The following is a 27,916-nucleotide window of genomic DNA, read 5'->3' as shown; positions in this document are numbered from 1 at the left end:
CGCGGACCGTGGCAAATGGAGACATTTGGTTGGAGATTGGCACATGCCTGACATATGATGACAGTTCCTTGAATACATTGCTTGGGCCTTGGGCATATGTTCGCAATATATAGTTTAACTTCCTGGCTTATCATGGCATTTTTTTTAGCATATGGCAAGAATACTAGGAAATAACATGGCACTACCTGGACGTATGACACAATACCTTATGTATGGCAGGAACATGTGGACATATGATTCTAATGTTTGTCATGTGGGGGCAGTGCCTTGGAATTTGATTCCAATACTGGACATGTGCTGTTAGTATGTGACCATATGTTGTTAATAACTGGTAGGTAGTAGGGGTACCAGGCATATGATGTATCTACATGGCATGTGATGTACGTACTAGTACATTCTAGTTCAGCCGCACGTGTGTCTAATCCGGGGTGCACGTGCCTACCTTGTGAAACCAGGGTGTGCACCATTAGGAAGAGGGACAATTCACGGATCCGCCTCGCTCGCGTTTCCGACAAGATGTGTATTAACACACATTGTTTGCTCAATTTCCAAGCTTCACAATTCATATTTGAAACACATTTCTAAAACGTGCATGATTCTAACGCTTTGGTACACGTTTTCAGACCTAAATTTGGACGTTATTGTCGTCAAATTACCAATACAAGTGAAATGTTGGATATGGAGGCCACCTGCGGACCACTTAGTGAAACTGCCTGAAAATGCTGTGGGAAGTTTGAACTTGTCGAAGCAAGTCCTTGGTAAGAGCCTTTGGTTTAACAGCGTGTAAGGCTTGTGTACATAAAAAAGTCTGAGAGGCATTTATCAGAGGTTTGTGTTTCTTTAAAACCGGTCCACCTGAGGAAGGGTATTCCATAGCCGAAACTTTGAGGCGTTTGCTACTGGAAACGTGTATCAATTGGATAGTGAGAGTGTAAATGGCCCTGTAATACATTTCCCAGCTGTCCTGTGCCACTGCAAAGGCACCCTTCACAGCACTAGATCTATGTAGGCTAAATAAAGTCATCCATTTGCTCGGGAATCTTTTGCCTCCACAACTATATGATTAGTCATTTATTAGTTCATTTTGAAAGAATATTTTTACCTGAATGTATGTCACTGGTTCACGCTGGTACTTGAGAGACTCCAGTTAGTCTACCATTTCATGGTGTCACCATGGAGTGATGCAGGTCAGAATATTTAAGCACTATAGGTTAAGGGAGAGGATAGGGAGCACATGTACGCTGCTCGAGGCGGTCTTTTTCTTAACAGTTTGGTCACTGTTATGTCGTGCTGTTGCCAGAGGCCCAGCACGAGGGGCTGGCTCCGGTCCAAGAGGCCGCATGGCCTGGAGCGCAGCCTAGGCAGGAGAGCTCACAAGAAACACACACACACGCTGGCTTAGCTTCGCCCGGAACTACCTCCCACTCAGGGGGCGGGGCTTTTATTAACTTGCCCTACGTCACCGCGCTGCGGGACGTAGGGCGGATATAACATTCCTCCTTTATTTCAAAATGACCTAACAACATCAACATAAACATAAACATGAACAGCAGGCTCAACTATAAACTTCTGTCATCGCTGCTGGAATTAGCATACATAGTCATTCAGCCTCGCAGGCGGCCTCGTGGCCTTTCTCAGACTGTACCGCTTCGCTTGGGTGCTGTCCCCGCTCGGTTCGTAAGTCTGCTCACCTTCGCTGCCTGTGTACTCACTGCTGGGCAGTCTCGGTGATTGCCAGCTGCAATCCCCCGCAGATTCTTCCTCAGGGTCTTGCGCCGGCACCTCGCTGCTTTGTTGCTCGTTGTCGTTGTGATGTTCTTCGCCATCCGTCCAGAGGTGCTGGGGCACGGGCTTGAAACAGGACGCGTTCCTTGTTACTTCCCGACCTCCCCGTGTGACAGTTATCATGGTCCCACGCCGATTGCTGACGGTCCATGGCAGTTCATCATACCTGGTGTCCATCTTGGATTTCGTGGGATTACGCAACATGATGACTTGGTCGCCCACTCTGTGGTTTGAGGGCCTTGCTCTTCTCTTGGCGCTCATGTGAGCATTGGCACGTGTTCTCCTCGTTTCCACGCGTGCATGGTCGACGTCGTCAGGGGTTCTACTTGGATGATGAGGAATCGACGAGTTGATGACGGTTCCGAACATAAGGTCAGCAGGTGGTATGCCCGTGGTGCTGTGGGGGGTCGATCCTCCACGGGCTGGCGTTGGCTTTTGATATTCGGAGTACCTTGTTGATAGTCCTCATGAATCGCTCGACGTCCCCATTAGCTTGCGGCCACCTTGGCATAATATGGTGGTATTTGATGCCCAGTTCCTGTAGGTATGACCTGAATTCCTCCCCTGTGAATGGGGGCCCATTGTCGCTCTTAATGGTCGTGGGCAGACCATGGGTGGCAAACATCTTTTCTATCACCGGGATGACCACCTCCGCGGCGGTGGACTCCAGTATCTCGACCTCTGGATATCGTGAGTGATCATCGATTGCCACCAGTAGATGTAGACCCTCTCTGATTTTGCAAAAGTCAATGCTGATCGCTTCCCATCGTGCCTGGCCACGCTCGGCCGATAGGATCGGTTCTGGGTCTGGGGGTCCACTCGTTATTTGGCAGGGCAGACATGTGTTTACTAAGTCCTCCACACGATCGTCAATTTGAGGGAACCATACCCTGTGTCGGATCCGTGCCTTTGTTCTCGCAAGCCCTTGGTGTCCTTCATGCGCTAGGGCAACTATCCTGTCTTGCAGCCTTGGGGGTATGATGATGCGGTCACCCCTTAGCAGGAGTCCTCCCTCAGTGATTGAGAGGTCTTGTCGAACCGTGAACATACCTGCTAGGAACGCCTTGGCCCCCTCGGTTCTGTTGCGTGTGTGCGACATGAAGTCTTTCCAGTTGCCTGACAAAATGGCATCTTTTACCAGATCGCAACATGGGTCATTCTGGGTTTCTGTTGTAATGTCCTCGATGTTTATCGCTTTGGGCCTCATGGTGTGGACCACTTGACAGATGTGCTCCTCCGTCTCTTCGGCGACTAACACTTCCTGCTGGGTGGCTGGTCGTGGGTGCCTCGACAGGAAGTCAGCGGGGTTGCCGCTGCCCGGTTGGTAGACAAGTTCGAAATCATATTGCTGGAGGTGTAGCAGCCACTTGGTGATTCTGGCTGGTGGGTGTTGCGATGACCCAATGAAGATTGGTAGCAGGGGCTTGTGGTCGGTGATCGCCGTGAACTTGCGCCCATATAGGTACATGTGGAAGTGTTGACACCCCCATAGAACGGCAATTGCCTCCTTTTCTATGTGGGAGTACCTTTGTTCCGTTGCTGTGAGCGCCCTGGATGCATAAGCAATCGACCTTTTTGTACCCTCCTTCGTGACCTGCATCAGGATTGCTCCGAGTCCGACTGGGCTGGCATCCACAAATAGCTCTGTCGGGAGGTCCGTGTCGTAATAGGCCATCTTGGTATCTGTTGACAGGGAGTCCTTTATGCTCTCAAATGCCTCCTGGCATTCGGGTCCCCAGTCCCACTTGGTGCTGGCCTTTGTTAGCTCCCGCAGTGGTTCGGATAGGGTTGCTAAGTTCCGAATGAATCTGCCACAGTAAGTGGCCATACCCAGGAAACTGCGCACCTCGGTGGGAGTCGTGGGGGGGCTGGCAGCTTGTATGTCCGCCACTTTCTGGGGATCAGGCGATATGCCGGTGCGGTCGAACCTGTATCCAAAAAAAGTTATTTCTGGTTTTAGGAATTCGCACTTCTCACGATGGATAGTGAGTCCGGCGCTTTCTAGCCTGCCCAGTAGTGCCTTCAGTCTCACGATGTGTTCCTTGGTGTCCGGTGCATGTATCAGGATGTCATCGCTCACGTTCAATAACCCTGGTATGCCTCTGATGACCTCCTGGATGGTTTGTTGAAAGACCTCCGCGGCCGACGATATGCCGAAACTCAGGCGCTTATACCTCCTCAGGCCTAGGTGGGTTGAGAACGTGGTGATATAGCGCGATTCTCTGTGTAGCTTCAACTGGTGGTACCCCGCCTTTAGGTCTACCTTCGAGAACACACACAATCCCGTGAGGTCAGTGATGATTTCATCGATTGTCGGCGTTATGTGTCGCTCTCTCTTTATGGCTGCATTGGGCAGGCGCATGTCAATGCAGATCCGAACTTTCCCTGGCTGTTTGGGTTTCCGGGTGACCACCATCGGGGAAACCCACGGTGTTGGTCCCGTGACTTCTTCAATAATACCAGCGGCTTCGAGTGACCTTAACTCCTTCTTGACTTGTTCCCTCATGTGGAAGGGTGTCCTTCGGTGTCTTACTGCGCGTGGTTGCACTGATTGATCAATGTGTAGTTTGATGGTCTTTCCTTTGAGGCAGCCTATCCCCCCCTGTAGCATGGGGTGTTGCGGCCCTGGAGTGGGCAAGCTCCCTCTGTCGGCCCAGTTCCAGGATGCGTTGTAGAGGGATGCCCTTTTCACTGAGCACGAGACGCCTCAGCTTCTCCGAGTGAATTCCATTTATGATTTGCCTCCTAATCTCCCTTTCAGTGTTCGTAAACTCACACGACATGGCCAGCTTCCTCAGCCTCGTGTGGTAGGCGTCGAGAGTCTCGTCGGTGGCCTGGATAGTCGTGCAGAATATAAAGGTTTCATAGTCTGGATTTAGTTGCGGGAGAAAATGTGCTGTTAGAGCGTCCTTCGCACTCTGGTATGCATCTTGGCCGTCGTCCACATCCAGGGAGTTAAAGATGCGCAGCACCTCGTCGTCACACTGAGGAGTAGATGAGCCTTCATCTTTCTGGATGACGTGACGTCCTTACATTCCATGGCCATCTCGAACTTCTGTAACCATAGCTGCCATCTGGGCCCACTGGACGATGGGTCTGTGAATGGGTCGAATGGTTGGATTAACGTCGACGAGCTTCCCTGCGTGCGAGGCGGTGGTGACGCCATGGACAGGTTTGCCGCCATTCTGGACGGTGTGGAATGTCCAGGGGTAGATAGCCCAGTCGCCATGGTGTTGCGTGCGCTCGGTCGCCGAGTGTCTGCCCTTCGGGTTCGTGCGTGCCCTGTGGTGAGGCAGCGTCTTACCGGCACATGTGCTCCGATGGATTGATGCAGGAGACGACGTGCTGGTGGTGACCGGGACGATGCGTGAAAAAAAACGTTTCTTTTTTTTTTTTTTTTTTTTTTTTTTTTTGGGGGTCACGTGGTCGTGGGGGCCCCCACCGGGTGTCCAAAAATTTACACGGAGCGACCGTGTGGTCTCCGCGTGCGAACTCGCGTTGGAGCGCGTGGATGCTCGCTCACTTCCTCGTCGCCATTGTTATGTCGTGCTGTTGCCGGAGGCCCAGCACGAGGGGCTGGCTCCGGTCCAAGAGGCCGCATGGCCTGGAGCGCGGCCTAGGCAGGAGAGCTCACAAGAAACACACACACACGCTGGCTTAGCTTCGCCCGGAACTACCTCCCACTCAGGGGGCGGGGCTTTTATTAACTTGCCCTACGTCACCGCGCTGCGGGACGTAGGGCGGATATAACAGTCACCACTCTGCTCCTTTTGAGGGGCAACCCTTTAATGTCTTCCGCAGAGAAACATACCAACTGAACCCTAGCTTAACACTCCCAATAATGCCACTCACAAATGCCTATGTATAAATTGCACCTATGAAGATTCTGGCTCTAGGCCCTCAATGTATATCTTATTTACGTGTGTTGCCTAATCGCCACTACTACCACCTCATAGGGGATTATTCTCACCATGACAACTATTGCACATTGTAAAGGCCAGGGAGGGTTCTGGTATCTGTAAGGTAGCCTTTCTAAGTCATTTTTAATAGAAATGATACCATTATTGCTAAATGCAAATACACACATTCCACATGGGCGGTTTAGGAGTCATGCTGTCATAAATGTCCATCAACCACCAGGCCTGATGTGACCTCAAGCACATAGCTAAGAACTAACGCTAATGTGGTGAGCTAGTGGTGATGTGGTCAGCATCTGCAGAGTTTGGAAAACCGCACTGTTGCCATAGCTCAGGGGCAACGTACTCGCCTTGGAAGCACGACGACAGGGAGCAACACAGGTTTGATCCCCGCGTCCGTGCTTAAAAACCTCTGGGTATTAAGCGCGTTATAAATAACATATTATAGCGTGGTGCACCTTTCGATTTAATATTGGAAACAATACAACAGCTCAGTAGGTTTCTGCAATTTTGCGTACCTTCAGTACGACTAGCAGGTAGTCGCTGAATAAAGTGTTTGGACACTTTTACTGGGTGGGAAAAATATACCAGCAAAACACCCTACTGTCTGCCATTACTTTTGTGAAACAGCCTGACTGCTTTGGCACTTGGCGCTGAGAGTCTGTTTTGTCTGCAGACTTTTCTGAACACATTTTAGAAAATCGTTTTTTTTTTGAAGTCCTGCACTTGAAGTGGTACAGTAGTACAAAAGGCACTCAGGCAACGTCTCCAGCAGAGTTTATTTCTGCGAGGACGCCAGTTGGAGGCCAGCTGTCGATAAACAGGCGTCTCCGAGGAGCCTCTTTGAAAGGCTGTTTTGCGGGATGAGCGTGGTCTTCTCTTCACCCTGTACACGGTGTAACACAACTAGCACGCTTGTTTCTCAACAACATTACGGCTGTATTCCTCGCTTCCTAAACACGCAGATGGGTTTGCTTTACATGCGGCGTTGGCTTTTATGAATGGCAGATTGTAACATGCATATTAATTCAATGTCGCCTTGATGCTGTCTGCTTTTCCTGGCAGTCGGCCTTACTCTTTACGGCTCACGTCCTCCTTCTGCACTGAAGCCAAACGTCGCAGCCATAAATAGGACAAATGCCTGTCTGTGTGTTGAGGGAATTGCAGGTGGTCCTGGTCATGTGAACAGGAGCCCTTTGGGTGTTGGGCGAAGTCTCGTTGGTGTTGGTGCTTGTGAAAGTGATAGGGGTCGCGTGAAATGGACACGGCTTTCGGTTCTCGCCATGATTATTTTTTGCGATATATATATATATGCAGTCAGTAAATGATTAATTTCGGGAAAAATCCATCAAATCTGCATATTTACATCACAATTCATCACTTTGAGCCCCATTCATGAAAAGTGCACAGAAATCCTGCACGCTCCTCGTATTCATGGAATTGTTTGAGCAAAAAAAAACGTATACTCAAGTCACGGCCAGAACGCCCCTGACACGTCCCAGCGCAAATAAAAAACAGGCAGAAATAGCCACCTTTGCATGCTCATCTGGTGCAAATACATGCACCCTCAAAACAGTGCATGGGGTCCCCCGTACGCAGGCCTGCACCTCAGGGAGTCTGTGCGGGGTGCCCAGAAACTGTTACCGGCACCCCAACAACACACATATCATTTATCCTAATTCGGGGAAAAACTCTGAAAATCTCCATGCGAACCACCGTAAACTGTCCCTGCACCCCGCAATCCTGTGTATGAGCACCCCTAACTTAGATTGGAACCCAGACTGCATGCACGGACCCCTAAATTCGACACCTGATCTTACCTTTGTGCAGTGAATCCTATGCGCAAGTGTCTGTATGCCTGCCTTGGATGGCGGATAGTATGAGGGCATTGCGTGGCCGTTTCCATGCCTTTAGGTTGCGAGGTCTGCTCTCTGAATAGGTACTGTTCTGCGCAATAGTGGGCGTGTGATGGACTGCCTGCAGGCTGTCCCTTGTAACGCCCACTTTTTTCGCAGGCTCTTCCCCATTTCCTGTGTTTCGCCCCCTTTCCCGCCCTTGTGCATGCCACGCCTGCCCTCTGTGTGGTGTCTCACACAAAGCACTCGGCCGCTCGCAGAGGAATGCTGGGCCACCGTGAAATCCATGCAAGTCCAAGGAAAATCCTGTTCATTCGATTCCATGAATCGACAAACGTGATTACGCACGCAGTCTGGCACGCAAGTTCCCTATTTTCTGCGCAAATAATTCCATGAATCGGACCCTTAATATCAACACATTACATACAAAATTGTTAAATCAGTTATCAAAAGTAAAACATTTCTTAAAAAGAACATCACACACATTTTCATTGGCAAACTATTTTCCAAAAACGTTCCTTCTCAGCCACCAAGCTCTTTTTAGATATTGAGTTTGCACCCATATTAATGAGTCAGAACAGGAACAGGAAATGGCCTCTCATGTTATTAGGATGTTCGAATTCTTGTAAATGGAAAATATCATTTTTTCCTTAGGTTCATGTATAATGTGCAAAATACTAAGGGCCTGATTCACAGTAGCATTTTATAATGGTGCAATCCCATTGGAGACTACTCGGTAAATCAGGGCTTAAGAAGGATAAAAGGGAGGGCATGGCTTAGCGCCGAAGAAGATGGCTCCGCCTCATAATTTTCTAAAATAAAGCATTAGGCATATCTACATATAAATAAAACGTACCTTTTCTTCTGCGCGTATCCCGCGAAGAGGCTCGGAACACAACTGGGTGTTTTTCAACACCGCTCCGAACAGCTGGAGGTGCCGCTCGGCTTGCCGCATCACGCACTGATAGAAGACTCCGAGAAAGGGTGGGTGAAGCGCCGCCCTGCATGAAGAGAAGCTCGGCGTCGCATTCACGTGGCACGCCGGCCTGGGCCTAATACTACGGGCGCCTAAGAAGACGCTGCCACCTGGTGGGCACTTTAAAAAAAAAAAAAAAAGAATAAAAGAAAAGGAGGAAGCAATATTTAAAGCGAACAAAGTATTGCTGAGGACGAATTAATATCAAAAAGAGGAACAAAGCGAAAGGAAACAAAAAGGTGAGGAGTGGAGGAGGAAGGGATTGTAAAAAGGGGAGAAGGTAATTAGTTGAGGAATATAGTCAGAGAATTATTACAAATAAAAACAGAATCCTCGAATTTTTTGCCACAATCACTTCAACAATCTTTATCAGTAAGCGCCACAGCCTGGATTATTGTTCCCCAGCCCCCACCCAAACTCCTCACTTCCATTACTAGACTGGCAGACTCCTCTTCATATTACACACTGCACAGAAAGATAGCTTCTGGACTCCTTTATTTTACCAACTATACCTGTAAGATATATTCAAAACTTTAAGTTTCTGTAGTATATGCCTTATTGTTCGTCTGTGTTTCCATTTTGGTCTCTTTACACAAGAGTAACATAGTACAAACAATATGGATGTAATAATTGTATACTATAGGCCGTCTTAAATGATATTCATAAAGAGCTTTTGCCAAACGCCTTCAAGCCTTCAAATCAACAAATCAATAAACCTCTCTATCTTTTTATAATAAGGAGGAAACATAACTAAGGCAAACTATCCACTGAGCTGACATATTCAAATTCATCTACAACTCTACGCAGCAATAAAGGCTCTAAATACAAAGTCTACCTTACAATCTCCAACTATAGCAGCAAATAAAGCTAACCACAAAAATGCATCCTCTACTAAAGACACCACCTCCTCCACAACAAACCTGAAAATACCTAAAAGTGAATCACCACCCCCACTAGGAATTTCTGATCCTGCCATTTAAGTCATCCTAGAGGAAATTAGGGCACTCAAACCCTTAATTGAAAACACCAACTCTAAGCTACAGCAACTAGACAAAAAGTGGATGGGTGTTAATAACAGAGTGGAAGAAGTAGAGAAAAGAGTTGGTGTACTTGAAGATATATCCCCTAAAGTAGCACAGTTAGAAAAATATATTAAAGACCTCCAAAGGCATAATGAAGACTTGGAAAATTGCAGTAGGCGCAATAATCTACGCATTTCAGGTTTAACAGAAGGAGCTGAGGGATCCGAGCCTATTACCTTGCTACAAAAATTCTTACCAGCTATTTTACATTTGCCCTTGGACACAAAATTCAACATACAACGGGCTCATAGAATAGGTCAACCTTCAGCTTCCTCCACATCTCGTCAGCTGCCTAGAACAATGATATTCTACCTATTGGAATATTCTCAACTACAACTCATTGTTTCAACAGCAAGAGAGCGTAAATCACTTATCTGGCATGGTAGTAAACTATATATCTCGCAGGATGTAGCCAGAAGCACGGCTCAGAGAAGAAAGGTTTTTCTATCCTTCCGCCCTGCTCTAAAACAATTAAATATCCGATATGGCTTATACCACCCATGCTCCTTCAAGATAACACATGAAGATCATACAGCTATATTTGATGACCCAGCTGACTTGAGATCCTTCATACAATCTATAAAATGTGATGGCATGGATGCCTCCAATCCGCCGAGTACCTCAACATCAAGTACTAACTGAAATTCTGGTCTAAATTCTTGATAAAGATGTTTTATTATATGTTTGTTTATACTAGCAATTACCTAATGCAGCTTTGACCTAATTACTCTAGATACATGAGGTGGGTACCGTTCAGGTGTCCCTCTTCCACTGATGGTCGCCCTTTTCCTTTTGGCGACCCAGTTGGCGTTACCTATCCTGGTATCTCTTTTATCCCGAATCCTTCTCCCATCTCCTGTTTGATCTCTATAACCTTTTGTATTACATTGTCTGAATTCTTCCAAAATATGATCAAACCCCTTTTTCCCCTTCCTAACCCTCAATGTTCTATCCTTATGTATCACTGCTTGGGTATACACGTTTTTATCTACACTACTAAAAATCTGATTATCTTATCATACCACAGTCATAGGTTGCATGTTTATCATTATATATCTGACTAAATGACCTTCAAGTGCATTACCTGGAATATCAAAGGATGTAAAAATCCTATCAAAAGATGCAAAGTAATATCTCATTTAAACAAATTTAAGCCAACGGTAGCTTGCCTACAAGAAACACACTTATCTAACAAAGAATCTATGAAACTTAAATCTCTCTGGGTTAGAGAGGTTATCTCCAGTCCTGCTATCTCCAAGAAAAATGGAGTGGCTATACTAATTAGTAAAAAACAACCCTGCAAAATTCTTGATCAAGATGCAGATACAAATGGCAGATGGGTCTGGGTAAAACTGTTAATTTACTCTACACACGTATCTATCCTTAACGTTTATGGTCCCACACTACCAGATCCTCCCTTCTGGACTGCAATCAAACAAACGATACTCAAAAATAACTTCATCAATTTGATAATGTGCAGAGATGTCAATCAGGTCCTGGATCCATTTATAGACCGAAAATCCAGCTGCATGTTCATGTCAAATAAAACTCATAAATCTTTTACTAATTGCCTAGCGGAAACAGGATTAATTGACACCTGGAGACTATCCCATCCCACACAACTTTACCATACCTTCCACTCACCCCCACATAATACGCTATCACGACTGGACTATATTTTTGCAATCAAAACCCTATCTAGATCTATTATAGACTCTAAAATTGCTAATATTATTATATCAGATCATGCACCGGTTATTACTTCCTTCTGCCTTGCAGAGACGAATAAAACTGCTACTAGATGGAAACTCAACAACTTCCTTCTAAATGATCCACAGTTTAATCAATCGGTTCAAGCTTTCGTCCAGCAATACTTTGCTAACAATCTTGACAGTGATACCTTGGTTGTCAATAATTTGGATGCATTCAAAGCCACCTTAAGAGGTCACATAATGGCCCTCTCCGGTAGGAACAAGAAAATTAGAAAAAAAACACCTAGATGACCTTTACTCCAAACTCACCCTTGGAGAACAATGCTATTATGCGGACACTAACTCAACAAACTTACGACAAGTTATTAAAATGTGCTTTGAAATTAATAAAGAAATAACAAAACTTGCAGCAGGAACCATACTTAAATATAAAACAAAAATATACCAAACTTCAAATAAAGCGGGCAAAATGCTGGCTTCATATTTAAAAACCAAAAAAGAAAGAGTTCAAATTTCACATATTAGAGACACTCAAGGTATATCTCATCACCGCCCTGACAAAATACTTGAATGCTTCAGAAAATTTTATACAGATTTACACACACCAGAAAGATCTATTCCAAAAAATAAAATTGATTCCTTTTTTAAAAATATTAGCCGCACTTCATACCCCATATTAGACCTTTCTCACCTTGATAACGATATTACCTCCTCAGAGATCACGAAAGCTATTCATAGCCTGGGCAAAGGCAAAGCACCTGGGCCAGATGGATTATCAACCGAATTCTACATCAATTTATCCCAAATATTAACACCCAAACTCAAAACACTATTTTCATATTTCATATCGCAAGAATCTTCCTCTGGATCATTTTCAGAAGCTCTACTTATCATTGTCCCTAAACCTGACAAAGACCCTTCCCTCCCCAGCAACTATCGACCCATTTCTCTTATTAATATAGAAAGCAACATTTTTGCTAAAATACTTGCTAATAGAATTGAATCTTCCCTCCCAAATTTGATAAAAGCGGACCAAACAGGTTATGTAAAAGGATGTAACATATCCTCAAATGCAAGACTCCTACTTAATGCCATTAGTCTAGTAGCCAAGGACAAAAAAGACAGACAAGGATACGCTGCCATTGCTTTGGATGCGGAAAAAGCTTTTGACTGTGTAGATTGGAATTTTATGTTCCAATCCCTACGCTGGCACGGATTTGGTGAGAAATGTATCTCACTGGTAAAACTTCTATATTCAGCCCCCAAATTCCCTATTTATTTAAATGGACAAACATCTTCATTCTTTTCCTTACTCAGAGGCACACGACTGGGCTGCCCCTTCTCACCGCTATTATATATTCTGTCACTTGAACCGCTGCTGGAATCAATAAGATTAAACAAAAATATCCCAGGGATTCAAGCAGGCAACTCAATAACTAAAATTGCTGCTTATGCCGACGATATTCTTATCCTTATAAAAAAACCCTAAACTCCACATACCAAATCTCTTAGATACTCTATCTCAGTTCGGCCATGTATCAGGATATAAACTTAACAGACAAAAATCAGAAATGATGCCATTAAATCCCTATTGCCTCAAGCATGACATCGAATCTTTTGGTCTCAAATGGTGTAGTGGATCCATAAAATATTTAGGACTTCGTTTTGCCCCTACTATTCAAGAAACCATCAAGCTCAACACTAAAACACTATTGGATAACCTGAAAGATCATACAGCCAAATGGTCCCCTCTATACCTCTCCTGGTGGAGGCGTTTGGACACAATTAAAATGATGCTGTCCCCTATTGTACTTTACTATCTTCAGCTTCTCTCGGTTCCTCTATCCATTACTTTTTTAAAATCTATATATTCCATACTACTAAATTTTCTATGGGGAATAGGAAAAAGTAGAAGAATTGCGCTAACCAAACTCAAAGCACCTTAAGAAATGGGTGGTGTTAAATTCCCTGATTTTAAGCTATACCACTCTGCATTTCTCATAAAACAATCTCGCCAATGGTTCACCGATGCCGAATTTGCCGATATCCCTATATGGTGTATAATAGAGAAACATATAGTTCATCCGCACAATATTACTGACCATATATACATCTTTAAATACACTTCTAAGAACATCTCGGAACCTATCACAGCATCCGTTTCAGCTCTACAATCCTTTCTCTTCCCCCATACCAAAAACCCCAATAAATACCTATCCCCTTTACTATGGCATAATAAGAATATAGTTATTAATAAAAAGACCCTTAATTGCAAAGCATGGATTGGAAAAGGAATTAGATTCATCCAACACATTATAGATGGTCCTTCTATTCTCTCCTTCCAACAACTCTCTACCATGTTCACCATACCCAAGACTGACTTTCAGTTTTACAATAAATTAATCAACTCATGTCTTGATGCACTAGATCATAGCTCCTATAAGATTCTTTCTCCAGACGCCTTTAGACTACTACAACTAACCATGACAGGGGAGGTCAGAGCCTCAAAAATATATAATATGCTAAACGCAACATTTAATATGTGCCCAATTCGGCTGAAATGGGAACTTGACTTAGGATATAAGTTTGAAGACCACATACGGCTCCGCCTGTTTTCTAGAATCAAACAAGTATCTGTCTCAGCCAACATTACACAACATTACTATTTCTTTATTCACAGAGCATTCATTACTCCGGCTAAATTAGCAAAGGCCAACCAGAACAATGACGCTAAATGTTGGTCATGTGGCCTATCTCCTGCTACTTATATGCATATGTTCTTTGATTGTTCATATATTGTCAAATTTTGGTATGACATTTGGAAATGCATTCAGCGCATCTTTTCGGTAGATGTACCGTTTTCTCCTGCAAGTATATTTTTTAGGAAGTGTGGCCACAACATATATTCCACCGAACTCTGCCAGATTATATGACCTACTCATCTGCATAGCCTTAAAATGTATTACAGCAAACTGGAAAGACTTTTGTTCGCTCTCTACCAGAGCATGGTGGAACGCTATATGTCAAATTCACAAATCGGAAATGTGCATGGCTAAAAATCTTAATTCAATTCCTAAATATAACGCTAAATGGTACTATTTCACATGTTATCTCAACTGTTTCAATGCAACTGCTCATGGCTCCTGATTATGCATTCCTATGCTTACGTTACTAACCGAATGACTATATGAATATACAAATGCGTGTTTTTAATTATTACAGCAATAGAAAAATCAGTTTTATGAAATAACCTGTTATACCCATCTTCCCCTCTTCACCTTGCTCTCTTCTGTTTCCAGTATGTTTGCTGTCTGTTTCCCTGTTTTGTCTCCCCATTTCTCTACTCATATCTCCATACTAGTTACTCATTGCAGATATGCATTATGTTAATACAGGTTTAATTAGCACTATCTCCAATTTCTACTTCATTCTTGTTCAACTTTACACATCAAACAAATTCAATGTTTATATATCTTGGATACAGCAAATATCCTCCCATGTTAACAACTGTTATCTCTGTTCATTCTGTATGGTTACCAGTTCTACTCAAAGTCTGTAATGTAATTATATCTGTATCTTGAACAATACAAATTATTAAAATTAAAAAAAAGAAGGATAAAGGTTCTCTCTCTCGGTTTGGCATGTTATGCACTTATCTGAGTTGTCAGACTTCTATTTCTTGGTAAAGGTAGCCAAAAGTAAGAGGCTCAAGCTGGTTTTCAGATACAAAATGTTTGCCTCCCTATCATCTACAAAGCCAAAAGATCTCTCAAAGCCAAAACATATTTTAGTATCTTAATAACTTGCAATCAGACCTGCAGTGCGGATTGCAGATGTAGCATTCCCGTGGTGCCAATTTGTGTATTTCTGGATGATTTGAGGTCTGGAGGATATTATGGTCAAGTCATTTTTTCGGCATATTATATCGGTTAAGATTCAGAGAAGTGCCTAAATCTCAGATATAACTAACCAAAGGGAGATGCTGGCCCCATTTTGTGGCAGGACATCCTCTGGGGCTGACCGTACAATGTCAGATAACTCGAGGTCATATGCAGTCATGCGTGCTACATTTGAAAAACAAAAAAAACACTGATATTCCTGTTGCAGAAGCATAAGCCTAGATCCTTTCAATGTATGTGGGATGTCTTTAAACCCAACTGTGGAAGTGGGTGGAGTCTACAATGATTCATTATGGTAATTCGGGACAAAGATATTCGCCTTTATAACTTGAGGGGTTTCTATTCGCTATTCATAAAGATGATGGCGTTTATTGCAAATATAAAAGAAAATACGTTTTAAAGCACAGTGGCAGAGCGATATTTGACCTATTGGGGTCTAAAGACCACTTTACAGGGGATTTGGGTCATATCACAGAGAGATTTTTCCAAGAAAGTTGATGATACGTGGTACTCTTTAAAGAACCTTGGTCTGGAATAGATGACAAGCTTGGTAAACTGGTTCAGGCAACAAGAGAATTTAAGAGAGTTCAAGCAAAAGGAATATCTATCTTTTAGAAGCGGAAAATGTGAACAAATGGGTGAATTGTTTGGTGGATCGAATTACAAGCAGATGTTATGTTTTTGTGTTTGCTGATGGACAAAATATATGTGCAAGAGTTAATGGTTGTGATTGATTAGACCAACTGCCAAAGTGGCCACTTGCGTGTTCTTAGTCTTGTAGCTGACACAATTTATTTTGCAGTGTAAAAGGAAGAATAGTGTTAGAAACGTAATAAACATCAATACCTGGTTTAGAAAAACTAGGAGCGGAAATCTGTGGTGGACTCAAACATTTTCTGCAGCTGCAAAATGTCATGCTCATAAGGAGCTGTGACACGCAAATCTCTACCAATAGCCGTTCATGAGCTATGACGTTAAGTAGGTAGGGTAAGGCTTGAGACTAATTTCCTGTTCGAGATCATAAGTCAAGAGTAGTTATAGGTGGAGACGTCTTGTTTTTTTTTTTTGTATGCCCTTATTTGTGCACTGCGTAACTTGTGCTAGGTCATTGGGTTATCAAACCTGCTGCAGACTTGACTTTAGGAGAATGTATACAGCGTCAATGAATGCAGGGAGTCTCCCCCGCCCCCAATCAAACGCGCCACACCAATATACCTGTTGCTATCATTCAATCTAGCTGTGTCTGTTACCCATATAACACCAATATCCACCCTCACCCCTATGCAGTAGGTAAGCCAAGAATCAGGGCGGTGTGTAGAAACAATATGTATATAATAATGAATATGACAATATTTGCACAAAATCACAAGACGCACCACCTCACTTTGTGGCCCAAATGCTTTTCTTTACTGACAACTCACTTTTTACACAAATTGGAAACACCAGTTGATTTAGGATAACACAGATCACAGACTTGTTAACCCCACAACATGTACAGTTTTCCTTCTTTGATTATTCCACGCTGGTTACCTAGAAACACAGGTCTCTAGAATACTTCAGATACCTGGGTCACTCACAAAATACTTTTAATGCACAACATTGTGCTGCACTCTGGGCTTGACAGACAATTTAGTTGCACAAAATAGTTTGGAAGAGGTTAACCTTTAATAACATACAGCACCTTGAAACTAGACCAGATCATACACTTAGCACTATACTTTACATGAAGTTTAATTTAAATAATATGCAACACTTTGCTATCTGTAAAAGCAAATTTCACACACATAGCCATCTGTATTTATATCTCTGTGCGTGCTTGCCAATGCTTTACAATATTGGAACACAACAGACTTTTAAGAACAAACATTTTTTATATATTTGGAACCCTTCTTCCTTCACCCCTCTATGATGAATCTTCTATCAGGAGTCACTTATTAACTTTCTGCAGAGATGCGATTTTAAATCAGTGACTGCACTCTGTTTAACTTTGGCAAGACACTTTTCCTACGCCACAGACCCAGATATTCAGCTATGATTTGAAACCCCTCTGCTTTAAGGCAGTGTCTGGGGATTAGGTTTAGTTTAAAGTGCACAGTGCTTTTAACACGGGTATTTTCCACCACATATGCTATTATAAATTTGCGCAATACTGCAGTACTCACAATTCATACGCATCCCTGTTCATGAAGTTATGTGTGGTTCAGGACATCCGACTTGTTTAAAGTGCATAGTGCATTCTCACTACTAATTATAACATTGTGTACTTAACATTGTCCCTACATAACAGGAATCTTGATAATCTGTACATGTCCTAGAAGGTGATAGGAGTGTTAAAGGACCTAGTACATCATAGGGTAGCAAGCCTATTTTTGAACATTGCCACAGCCATACGTGTGTAACTTGTGTGATTAGGGATCAAGGCTAAAATGGCCTATCACGAATGTCTAACTTTTTACTTGTTAAGGTGTACAATGTCATGACCAAAAGACCCATATCATAGTGCAGATGGCCATTTAGTCTGCTTTCCATATTGGATACACAGGTCAAGTCCTAAAAATTAAAATGGGGGGACTCATCAAAACACGCAATGGGATGTGACAACGCCATAAATTAGAATATCAAGGTGAAATATGCACATTTGATTAAATTGGCTTTGGATAACCACCCAAATTGCACAGGACGAATGGCATTTGACTTTCATAAAATCAACACACACACACAAAACCAAGAGAGGATATTTTCTTCATATAGTGCTTTTGAAAACTTTAAAAGGTGTGCATGTTTTAAACTTCAAGAATTAATACAAATGTTTAACCTGGAAATTGCAATACCGAAATGGGATATTTCACCTTTAGTTGTTTGTAATTTATCATCAGGTTATATAAAGTAGTGGTGAAGTGTCCAGCCTACAAATCTGCCGACTGCCGAGGACGGCTTTAATTCCTAAATTCAAAGAGGACATTCATTGTTTCTCATTTTAGCTGGGGGGGGACAGAGTTCACCCTCTAAATAAGTGGGTGGACTCCGTCCCCCCCCTCCCCCATGTACCGTCGACGATTCTTGAGCACTGGATATACATTTCTGAACACCCACCATGTTAGAGGAAAACAATTTAAACTTTTAGGTGGTCAAGTGTCAAGTGCACAGACTATACAATTCCAAAATATAGCGGGCTATATATATAGTGAATTTATATGTTTGTAAGAACAAAATACACTCCTATTAGTTTCTAAAAAATGTGTCTGTGTTTTAAAACTTCTATGTGAGCCGCACTTTGAAACCGATTGTTTGTTTTTTGTAGAGGCAATCTGAATGAGTGTTCACAATACCAAAAAGCATATTTAAGCAGAATGTGTACCTCAATTCACAACACTTTGCATTTTATCTCAATCCACAAAAGATTATAAAAGAAACATTTTACAAAAAAAGATATAAAAACATAAAAATCACATTGATACAATGATTTTTGCTGCAGAGTCAAGTGCACTATAGATATAATGTCACACTGTAATTATATATTGCAAATCCATATTTTAAAAGCAGTTGATTAACCATTTGAAGTCCACATAGTTTCCAAACACCTGTGGATTTCTCGGTACGAAGGCCAGCTGAGTGACCATTTAAAATCCAGAAGGATGACTTAGAATTCAAACAATTACGAATTTCTGGTGAACAGAATTGTCATATGATACGTTTTGATGTTTTAACAATTGTCTGCCTTTCTCAGAGCCATGATTATTTTAGATGGACCCTTTGTGTAATAAATCAAGCAGAGCTTACCACGGATGTTGATTATGTGAAAAATGTTTGTGATTGCCAAAACTAAAAATCAAAGCGAATACTCACAAAATATCCGAGTGGGGTACTGAGCTCCCTAGAGATAAACTTTACATCAACATTGACTTTAAACTTCCATAGGTTATCATTATAAGTTTAGTATGTTTTTCCAGGGATACCTATTAAACACCATTAAAAATAATAGAAAGGATGTTTATTCCTATACATAACACATGTCTAAGGTATTTCATAAAAGTTTATCCACACTTCACTACATACCTTCCATCAATGTGTCTGCCAAATGGAAATACAAATATTCAAGAAAACAGCAGTGTTTGTGAAAAGAACACATGCCCCTGTGACTTCTCATCCCCAATTGTTGGTATTATAGAGATTATTATTGGTAACTAGATTAAAGTCTTGCATCCCAATTCTAGGTGTTGCAGTAATTATTCTGGGAATAACCTGGAATAATCTCACCGTTGAACTAGTTGCAGTTATTCAGACACCAACACCATCTTTCAAGTCCTGGCTTCTTTTTTGGGGGGGATAATAAGTTTGCTGATTTTCATGGGGTGATGGGCTAAAGACTAACAAAGGTATGCGGAACATGTACAATGTGATGAAGGAATGTGCCTGTGGCATTAAAACTGTTCTTGGAGGGTTTGCACGTAATGGGAAATGATTGCTATCCACCATATAATATCATCTGCAGAATATTTCTGTTTTATGAAATGTTGTGTAACGAGCTGCCAGAACAAAATCAAGGCAGCTAAGAATCTTCACTCCATCATGAATTGCCTGTGAAAGCTCCAGCTAAATATTGAAGGCTGGATGGACAAAAGATCCTCTGCCACCTCAGGGGCTAGTTATTAGAAGGTATAAGCGATCAGTCCATCATGGTCTATGATATGTCTTTGTTACTTGTGGTGTTCTGAAGTATTTCTGGCAAGGGTGCAGAAGCCCTGGCTTTTGTTGATTATATTAAATATAAAGTGATGCAGATAATTCTCTCTTAGAGAGGGTGGTGATGGACCCTCCACGAACTCCATTATAAAAGCATAGTGTACACCTGTGTCTTGCTGAATCAGTATCCTGATCTGCAGCTCCTGTTCCCCAGTGGCACAGAGGAGGTTCAGCGGGCATAGGTGCCCTCTGACAGCTGCAGCAACAGCCAAGTCATTGGAGCACACGGGCTGCATTTACGGTATCCAGCCCTGTTCCCCAAACCACATAATATCCTGGTGGCAGTTGTAAACTTCAAATATAAGCCATACCTGAGGTTAAGGTTTAGTGTCCAGTATCTATCATATTTATCAAGGCCACATCAAATTGATATCACACATGTGTCAAATGCGTTATCTGCAAGGACCTTGCCAATCCGGCCGCAGTCTCTACCTGTGCTGTCCCCTCACATGCCCTCTGTATGGCTCTGGCCTCTCACTTCATCTCTAAGACTCAGGACATCCTGTCGACTCTCGCTACATCTCCTGCTCCTCCCCCATTTGCCCATCTCCCTCCGTCCCGCCTGCACCCACCCCCGCTCCCTTCTCTGCCTTTCCTCTCTTCTCCTCTGATGAGGTATCTAGACAAAGTCCGATCTATGAAAACCTCATTTAAACAGGTTCTTCCCTGTTGTTCCAAAACCATCAAGGACCACATTGACACCCTTGCCCCAGCCTTGGTGGACTTCTGCAACCACTCCTTTGCCTCTGTAACCTTCACCTGCCCCCTGAAGCACTCTCTTGTGTAACCTCTTCTCAAGAAGCCCTCAGCCAACCCCTCCCTTCCAGCTTATTATCACCCAATCTTTAACGCTCCTTTCCTGGCAAACTCCTGGAAAAGCAGGCCATCTACAGCTTAATCTTCATACCGAATCTGTTGGCTGTCTCCATGACCATCAATCTGGTTTCAGAGCAGCCAGAAGCATGGAAACTGCTCTTCTGAACATCCGTGAAGACTTGCTCTCCAACCTGGACACTAATCCCCCCATGTCCTCATCCTGCTCGATCTCTCCTCTGCCTTTTACACGGTTAACCATGCCATCCTGCTCAACCGGCTCCGTTATAATCTGGGTATCACTGATCAGGCTCTTGCCTGGTTAACATCTTTCCTCTCTGATCGACCCTCCAAGGTCCAGCGTGGGTCCTTCCTCTCCTCTATCTCTCTCTCCACCTTTGGTGTTCCCCAGGGGTCTAACCTCTCTACCTGGTTGTTCAACCAATGCCTGGCACCTCTCACACACCGCATGATGAACCTCGTCCTATTGTCAAAATGTGGGTTATTTCTGGATTCCTACAAATCAATATTCCCTGTAAATAGAGAATATTTAGTCTTTCTGGATCTGCGATGGGAGTGGACCTTGCACACAGTAGAAAAAAACCTCTGCCAGTTGCTGAATCCACAACACAAACTATTTGCTCTTCTTTCATATTTTCTTTTCACAATGCCTACCGGCTATTGCGTCTTCCCCTTCAACATTATACAGTGCGGTTAAGGCTCTCACTGCAGTAGTACAGTATAACCTCAGGATAGACCTAAAGGGATGGAGTCTAATTGTAAGGATAGTAGCTCTATTTATTGATAATAGCACTTAAAGATGGCGTTGTGGCAGTTTTGACAAAACCAGTAAATTTGTCCGTACTTTCCAAGGGTGAGGCACCCCCTTTGAGACTAGACAGGTGAGCCTGCTATGCAAAACCCTCCCTATGTGATTGGGCAAGCGGGATCTCACTGGCAGTGACCCCGCTTTTTAGGGGACAAGGAATCCCCAGTGAACAAATCTGTAACATCTCCCTTGCCACCAAGGCCCCACAGGGTTATTGCGTACACAAGGACTGATAACAATGTTAGAGAAAAGGGACCTTTTACTGTATTGGTTTGTCTGCTGAGCCCTCCCTGAGACTGGAATCAAAAGACCAATGGAAATATGTCACTTATTGCAGGGAGAGACATATATGGGACAAGACCCTTACCTGCTGTAGAGGAGCCAATGCAGAACGAGTTGACTTCCGGGGGCAGAAGAACCAGAGAGGGGCCGCACCAGATGGAAGTTGCCACCGTTGTATGGAGCCGACGCAACCTGGAGGCAGGAGCACAACACATACGTGGTGGGCGCAGAGCCCGGAGCACCGAAAGCTCTGGGCTCAAAGCTCTCAAGAAGAGCGAGACCAAACAGTGACCGAAAGGGAATAGCAGTGTGCCAAAACTGCGGCAGCCGATGGAAGCAACAAGGAACCACAGAAGGACTGACTGTTTCCCCCATGGGTGGCCACCGCGAAGAAGCAGGCACACGGCTCTCGGCTAAGAGAGGGAGGAGGGCGCGTGAGCTCTGTGGGGCTCCAGCATACTGAGAAAGTGAACCAAGTACTAAAGAAGGCCAATGGATCTACAAACTAACATAGACTGAGTGAAACTTGAGAACCATAGCCCACAAGGGGTTATTAGAAAACAGAAATCAAGTAAAATATCCAAACAGGTCAAACATGAGAACCATAATCAATTAGGGGTTATTATAAATCAGAAAAAGAGCACAATACCCAAAGGGGGTGAAGTTGAAAGCTGCATCCTTCGGGGGCTTTTGAGAAAACAAAGCCAGTATTAAAAGAAAACAAACTTAAAAGACATAACCCCTGAGGAGTTCAGAGTAAAGACTGATTAAGAGATATACCCTAAAAGGGTTCTGAGAAACAAAGTAAAACAAAAGAGGGGAAACCAGGTTAAGAACCCTGAGACAGGTTTAGGCTAAAAATCTGAGCCACCCAAAGGCGATGCAAACCTACAGTACCTCAATATCTCAAGTAGAGACAGAAGGTCTGTGACTTTTTTCAAGAACTTAGTGTTGGTGCACATCTGAGAACCCTTGGGGGGTTAAGTGAGAGACAACAGTTGAACAGCTGCAAGATCTACATATTCAAGAGATTTGTTTGGTGGAACTGAGTGGCAAGACAAGAGCTAAACTAAAACTTGGTGGCGTGGCCAGGAGTTTGCCCTTTGTACTTGTGTTTAGAAGATTTATTGTTTCCCCAACATGGCAATCCGCCGAAAACTGGATGACATTGTGGGAGAACTTCAGGGTGCCTGGGTGTTCTCCAAATTAGACCTACGCTTCGGATACCATCAACTGAAACTACACCCTGAATCCTGGTACATCACGACTTTTACAACACACGAGGGCCTCTATCAGTTCAATAGACTAAGCTTCGGCATCTCGTCAGCTGCCGAAGTGTTCCAAAAATTGATTTGGGGCGCCCTCGCGGGGCTAAAGGGTGTGATAAACTTAAGCAACGACATCTCGATGTTTGCGTCATCTGAGGCAGAGCACATGAAAACACTAGAAAGAACACTTGATAGAGTGAAGATAGAGCTTGGGCCACATATTAAACAAGAGCAAATGGGAGTTCTTCAAGGATCGGATAGAGTTTTTTGGTTTTGTCTTCGAGGGTGGGGGCACATCCCCTGACCCAGAGAAAGTGCAGGACATCCAAGAAGCATCTCTCCCAGAGTCACCATCAGATGTCAGGAGCTTTCTGGGAATAGTGAACTACTGTGGGTGGTTCATCCGTGGCCTGGCATTGCTATAAGAGCCGTTGAGAGCCCTCACTTGGAGTAATGCCGTCTGGGAGTGGTCCTCTAAAGAACAGAATTAATTTGAGGAAATCAAAGCGGCGCTGACAGGCATTGAGACAATGGCAAACTTTGATCCTGAGAAGGAGTCCGAAATAGTGGTAGATGCCAGCCCTGTAGGTTTGGGTGCGGTGCTGCTTCAAGCGGACACACATGGACAGATGCCAGTAAGGCGCTATCTGACACAGAAAAACGCTACTCACAAATTGAAAGAGAAGTGCTGGCCATCCTATGGGGATGTAAACATTTCTGCCTATATATCCTGGGAAAGCCGGTAGTGGTAGTCACTGACCACAAGCCACTCATCCCTATCATGGCGGGGGGATCGTCCAGCCCTTGCCTTGGATAGAGCGATGGATGCTATCCCTAATAGAATATGGAGTTACATTGCAATATAGTCCGGGTACCAACAATCCGGCAGATTATTTTTCTCGTCACCTGGGGTCAGGCCGTACACAAGAAAAACTGGAAGTGATCGAATGTGTCAAAAGGGTCCGGTATGTAATGGAGGCTGCCATGCCTGTGGCACTAACGGTCCGGGAACCGGCAGAGGCCTCCAGGACGGATTAGGTTTTTCGGGTCATTGGGCCTCATTACGAATCAGGCGTTAAGGGGTTAACGGCGCCGTAAACGGCACCGACCCTTGACGCCTGATTGTAAGGTCCCTTAGCGCCATGGTGATATTAACGCCTGCTTTTTGCAGGCGTTAAAATCCATGGCGCTAAGGGACCATGGTGCTAATTACGCCACCGTAATTTACGGTGGCTTAATTAGCGCCTTCCCCACTCCCATTATGCCCTATGGGGCAAAAATGGGAATGGGGAAGGGTAAAATGGGAAATGGGGATTTACCGCCCCACTCACCTTGGAATGGGGCGGTAAATCCGCCATCCACCATGGTGCAAACATAGTTTACACCATGGTGGTAAGGGTATGACCCAGGCGGTAATTTACCGCCTGGGTCGTAATGAGGCCCATTGAAGCAGCCATGGACAGTGGAGATTGGAGAGATGTGCTTGCCAATAACACCGGAAGGGAAAAGGTGCCCAACAGGACCTGCAAGCCCTGTGGCATGTCCAGATTGATCTGTCAAAGTCAGAGAAGGACTAATATTGAGAGGGCGCCAAATTGTCATACCTCGTACACTGGTCGCAAAAGTGTTGGACCACATGGGGCACCAAGGTACTGCCAAGACAAAAGCGTGCTTACGGGCCAAGGTATGGTTCCCGAACCTGGACGAGAGGGTAGAGGAGTTTGTGCGCCAATGCATTCCATGTCAAGCAGCTAATCCAGCCGCAAGGATACAGTCCATGGAAAGGAGTGAGCAGCCGTGGGGCACCATGCATGTGGACTTCGGGTCCACAGGGTGGGGCACATACTTCCTGGCGGTGGTGGACCAGTGGTCACGATACTCTGAAATTGAGTTGGTGGAGTCAACAACATGTGATCACAGAATAATTGCACTACAGAAAATCTTTGCAACCCATGGATTTCCGTATGAACTGTGCTCGGACAACAGTCCACTATTTCCGGGCCTACAATTTGCCAAGTACTTGGAAGACCGGGGAGTGAAACATCAAAAAGTAACCCTCCTCTGGCCTCGAGCCAATGGAGAGGCCGAAAGGTTCATGCGAACATTAAACAAAATATTCTGAATTTCTCTGAATGGGGGAGGGGAGCTGCGGAAGAATCTGTTTGAATTCCTTCGGGAGTACAGGGCAATCCCTCATCAGTCCACAGGAGAGGCGCCTGCGAAGGCATTATTCAAACGGTGCTCCACAGGACTCATACCTGAGGTAGAGGGACGGGAACCAGGTACCATTGACAATGACCGAGTATGGGTAGAGCGACAAGCGCGGAACGAAAGTGAGATCGCCCCGAGAAACCTACAAGAACATAACATTTCAGTAGGAGACACGGTGCTGGTGCGAAATCGAAGTCCAGAGGGGAAAATGTCCCTTACTTACGAGCCCCAACCCCTGGATGTAACCCATGTAAAGGGATCCATGGTCACAGCGGCAGATGGGCGTGGGACTGTCATGCGAAATGTGTCATATTTCAAAAAGATTGAGACCAGGCGGTCTGCAGGAGGCCACGAGGGCAATGAGCAAGAGGAACCCAGTATCAGTTCGACAACGGAAGATGACGATAGTGGGGGGGACCCTCCACTAGTGGACGTTCCACGTCCGGTCCAGGACGCCATCAGGAGATATCCGGGCAGGGAGACAAGAAGATGTCCCACACAATTCCAAGACTATATAATGGACACCGATCCATAAACGGCAGAGTTGGTGGGTGTTGACTCATGTTGAGTTGTTGCATTGTGTTGTTATTTATGTTTGGTTTTCATTTAAAGAAAAGGAGGAATGTTGCGTATTGAAACACATGTTGTTACGCATGCGCGAGCCTCGTTCCCGCTCGCACATGCGCATTTAATAAAGCGGATCCCGTGGGCTTCATTAGCCGCCGGGACCCTGAAGCGCATAGACGTGTCTGCGTGTCATTGAGCGTATGTACCGGAGTGTGTGCAGATGGGTGTCCTGGGACTACGAAACTAACAGTCCTCATGGTTGGGCTTGCTTGGTGATGTTATGACATTCTTTTCATATGATGTTTTATTTTACGTTTATGGATTTAATCTGAAATCAACATTTGATAATGACGATGGCTGTGCTTAGGGGATGCTGACATTCTGCTTTGGACAATCTACAGCCATTGCTAAATGCAGCACAGTTTCTGTTTGGGGTGATATGTATTTTAGTCTACACAGAGTTCTGTAGCAACAACGTCTAAAAGAGACAGTGGAAAGCACCAAATATGTACATTGGGGCTCATTACGAGTCCCGCGGTAACTGTGCAGGTACTACCGGCAGGTTGCTGCCAGACCCGTAAATAATTACCAGCGCCGGACTTGCCGGAAACACTGGGGTATTACAACCCTGGCGTTCCCGGAAAGTCAGGCACCGGTAAATTGTAAGTCCCCATTCCCATGGAGTCCTGTTGGACTCCATGGGAATGGGGACCACAGAAGCACCAGCACTGTTATTAATGGTGCCGGTGCTTCTGTGACGGTCTGCCTACCGTGTCCACTGTGTCTGGCAGGATCTGCCCTGTCGGGCACAGCGGTTCCAGCAAGCAGACTCGTAGTATGCCGGTCCGGAAACAACAGTGCCGATAAGCTTACCGGCACCGTTGTTCCCGGTCTGGCATACTTAGAATGAGCCCCATTGTCTTCAAATCTAGTCCACTATGGAGGCACTGACATCATACAATTCACCCCCGCACCCCAGAATACGGGTTTTATACTGCCAATAAACTGTGTAACTCTCAAGGAAGTTCCTTTTCATATTCCCAGTTTTGCGTTACGAAGGCATTACAACCTGTGGATGAGAAAATGGTGAAACTTGCCCATGAATGCCATTTATAAAAGTATCAAGTACGTAGATGTTAATGTTAAAAGCCAACTTGCCATCTTGTAACCTCGCTTAGGTACAGATACCATGGGCTTTGTTTTCCACAGAACAGCTAAACTCTGCAACAACTTGGACACTTCATGCTCATGAACCTGAATAGTCCAATCCATACAATCAAGAGAGCTGTGTTGTCCAAATTATGGCAACTCAAAACTGTTGTGTTTTTCTTCGGCAAAATGATCCATGTTCATGAACGCAGGCAGGGACACACATTGCCAATCTGAGTTTTTGTGGCCCCTCAGATGGTCTGTAAGTAGAATATGCAACTCAAAGAGTACTACAAGAGAATTATCATGAAGAAATAATCCACTAAAATTCAACAGCTTCTAAAGAACCAGCATCTGTAGATCCCTAGAAATTATGATTGAAGGCTTAACAGGGCCCTTTCTGTTTGAGGGAAGAGGACGTGGCATCTGTTAATCAGAGGCCACAAATCCAAATGTCAGCTTTGAAGATGTAAATAATGTGGCAACTAAACATGTTTGGCTGATTGCTGTAGGTGTTGGTGCTGCTACAGAAAAGGCTTCTGGGTGCATAGCTCTGATCATAACAACTGGAGATGATGTAGTATTTGTATGTTATCAACAGAACAGGTGGTTAGAAATATATGTAGAGGGTTTTTAAAAGAAAGAGAGAACTGAGATTTTAAATAGTGGACATTTGCATAGAACCAACATTATTAAGAGTTATTTAGGAGAAGAGCAGAAATGTCTCAAGAATAAAGAAGCCCAATCATCCAACACCTTTTGAACAAAGAGAGGAAGATCCAAAGAAAGAATGCCACAACATGCTTAGACCTGATGACTGCAAATAT

This window comes from Ambystoma mexicanum, chromosome 12 (assembly GCF_040938575.1).
Source record: "Ambystoma mexicanum isolate Mex_15411 chromosome 12, UKY_AmexF1_1, whole genome shotgun sequence".
NCBI lineage: Eukaryota > Metazoa > Chordata > Amphibia > Caudata > Ambystomatidae > Ambystoma > Ambystoma mexicanum.
The sequence above is the reverse complement of the archived record's forward strand: the minus strand, read 5'-3'. Positions refer to the sequence as shown.